Source organism: Gavialis gangeticus, unplaced genomic scaffold (assembly GCF_001723915.1).
Source record: "Gavialis gangeticus isolate Ggan-Ray unplaced genomic scaffold, GavGan_comp1, whole genome shotgun sequence".
Lineage (NCBI taxonomy): Eukaryota > Metazoa > Chordata > Crocodylia > Gavialidae > Gavialis > Gavialis gangeticus.
This window is the reverse complement of record NW_017729000.1, coordinates 49247531-49250434: the sequence shown is the minus strand read 5'-3', so window position 1 is coordinate 49250434 and position 2904 is coordinate 49247531. Positions and strand designations below refer to the sequence as shown.

The 2904-nt window shown below is 45.7% G+C and overlaps 1 protein-coding gene across 1 annotated transcript in view; it reads right to left on the bottom strand.

Annotated features, from left to right (window-relative positions):
• Nucleotides 1–1750, bottom strand: part of LOC109290206 (protocadherin alpha-C2-like) — a 5659-nt gene extending 3909 nt beyond the window's left edge. Inside the window, exon 1 of the mRNA XM_019506615.1 lies at nt 1–1750. This exon is cut by the window's left edge and continues 3909 nt beyond it. The gene's annotated coding sequence lies outside the window, so the exon portion shown is untranslated.
• Between the last annotated feature and the right edge of the window lie 1154 nt (nt 1751–2904).

The following is a 2904-nucleotide window of genomic DNA, read 5'->3' as shown; positions in this document are numbered from 1 at the left end:
CCGCCGCCGCCGCCGCCTCAGGCTCCCCGGTCGGCCGCCTCCCCAGCAAATCCATGCTTCGCGGCCCTGCGACGGCGGATCCGGCCTCTCCTCCTCCGGCAGCCCAGCGGCATCCGCAGCTCCGCTTCCTCTGCTCCAGCGGCTGCCACGGCCCGGAGTGGGCGGGGGAGGGGCGCTGGCCTCCGCCTGGCTCCGCTTCAGCACCGGGGCAGAGAACAGCGACACCGCGGCAGGCCGCCAAGAGCAGCAGGCAGACGGCGCGGGAGGCGGCCGCGGGCCAGCTGCGCACCCCGCAGAGGCCCGAGTGCCCCAACATATGCCCTGGCGCGAGGGGGGAAGCCCCCACCCCTCCTGTCAGGCCCAACCGCAGCGCCTCTCCTCACCGAGCAAGCCTACATACGACATCCCCCCCACCAGCGAGCCAGCCGGGGGCCACTCCCCCCCGGGCCTGTGTCCAACACAGCCACAGGACAAGCCCACACCATGCATAGCCGCTGTCACTGCCCCGGAGGCCCAGCCAGGGACGTCCTTACCTGATGGGCCTTCCAGCATATAGGCAAATAATGAGAGCTTATAATTATAAAAAAGAGCAAATTATAAGAGAGCTTAGCTACATGATATTATGTCATTATACATCGTTACAAGTGCATTTATACCCACATGCGTGCTCCCCGCATGCGCACAGATCCCGCTTTGCTCTGGGGCTGTATCCTGCCACTGCAGAGGCAGAGGTCCTTGATCCAATCTAATGATATGAGGAAGGTACCACAGATACTTGCTGTGCATGAGGCCCGCAGTGCAAACGGTGCAGGAAGGGCAGCCATTTGTCAGAAGAGAAGAGAGGGTGGGAGTGGATCCCCTTTCTGTCCCCTGCCCCCCTCCCTCCTTATAGGTTCCATAGGAGAAATCAAAGAGCGACCTTTCAACATCACTGCAGTAGGGTGAGGAGGAATCAGCAGAGCTGCCTTCATTTCTGAACCTTCTGTTGCAGCAAAGCTAGAATGTATCAGCCATCAGTGTTCAGTCAGCACAGGAATCTGAAAATACGCCCTCAGTCAGCTCTGTTGCTGTTGCTTATGGCTGGTGCTGTGTAGTACTGCAGTCCATCTGCTGCCTTCCTTAATGGAGATATGCCTTTTTGCTCCCTCTAAGATTTTAGTCCCAGGGCAGCATTGCTCTCTCCACACTTTTAGAATTCTTCCTCTCTTCTTCCTTTCTCTCCTTGAGCCCTTCAAGACTCCAGATTTAACCACTGCTACAATATCATGGTCTAACACTAACTCCATTGATGGAATTTTGCAAGTCACACCCATGAATTAAATGATCTCATATTATGGACTTCAGTTGATTTAGCATTTCAAATTACAGGCTCAAGGTGAGACAAGTGCAATGAGAACTGAGGGAGAGGCTCAGGAGGGGATAAAAAGTAGTTGCAGTCTGATCTGTTTTATACAGAATCATTTTCCCCTCTACATCTCAGATAAAATTACAAGTAAAACTCAGATTTATGTAGTTTACAAGATCTGACAAAATCACAGCCCATAGTGCAATGGTTGTAAACTAAGGTTTTTACTTTGTTTTGGTGTATAGATTTCCATGACCCCCTAACACTGAACTTAAATATTAATTAAAATAGAAGCTAAATAACCAACCAGAAACAAATTTAATCAATCGGCTCAAATGACCTATCCTCCCTTGAAATGTATAAGCTTCCCCAACACGTTTCTTCCTTACTTTTAAAAATCTCTCTCCCTCTTCCCTTACCTACAGGTGAGAGGCAAGGATTTTTGTGAGTGATTATCTGTTATGGGACCAATTGCATAGTTGGGATAGACTCAGAGAAGCTTTAAAATGCAGTATGTTCTTCTTCAGCTGAAAAGCTTCACTGAAATGCTACTATGTCATTTTTTAATTTATACTTCCCTAAATTAGGCCTCATTGCTGCTAGTCAATCAATGTAGGTGCATCCTTTTCCTTGGCGCAGTACACCCAGATGATTTCAAGGGATTCCACACCAGTGAAATAATTTACCATGTGGGATGACTTTGAGTGGGGTCTTAAGCAGTAAGCACTGAAGAACTAGATCATTTTATTAATCCACACAGGACATGAAAAAGCAGTGAAACAACCGGGGCTGAAAAGACAAAAAGAACCATGCTAAGTTACTTTCATGGCACAGCAGAGAAATATTGAAAACCCATTAGCCATCAGGCTTTGCAATCAGAAAGAAACAATAAAATAGACAAACATTAAGGTCAGGATTTTTTAAAATTAGTGCTTCAAGTTAGGCTCCTACTTCATAGTTTCATAGTTTGTAGGGTTGGAAGGGACCTATAAGGACTTAAATAAGTCATCTCTTTTTAAAAAAGGCTGTGCACAAAACAGATTTCAGTAGCTATTACTGGACACCACACAGACCTACTTATCTTTGAAGCTTAAAATATAATTAGGCTTATTCAGGCCTGGAAACCAACTGCTGTGTGCTTGGCACATTCAGAAATCTGGCCGCTTCGTGGAGGTACCTAAGTGGAAACTGAGCTCTTTCAGAAATCAGGTCCTTGATCTCTAAATGAAACACGAAAGTATAAATTTGGACCTACCTTAAGGGACCTACCTTTAAGATCTCCATTTAAATATTCTGCAGTGTTTTGAGACTTTTCAAGTGATATCATGTAAGAAATGCAAATTAGTGCTTATATATTTATTTTTTTGGAATTGAAAGTTATTTTTATAATAATAGATAAGCATTAACTAGACCACATAAATATGATCTATTACCATTAAATTAATCAATGATACTAGTACCAGACACATCTAAAGTTTAGCAGGACACAGGAGAGAATAAAATTAAGCAGGAATTATGCAAAATTGGATCCCTCAGGTGTATTAACTATTTCCTGTCTT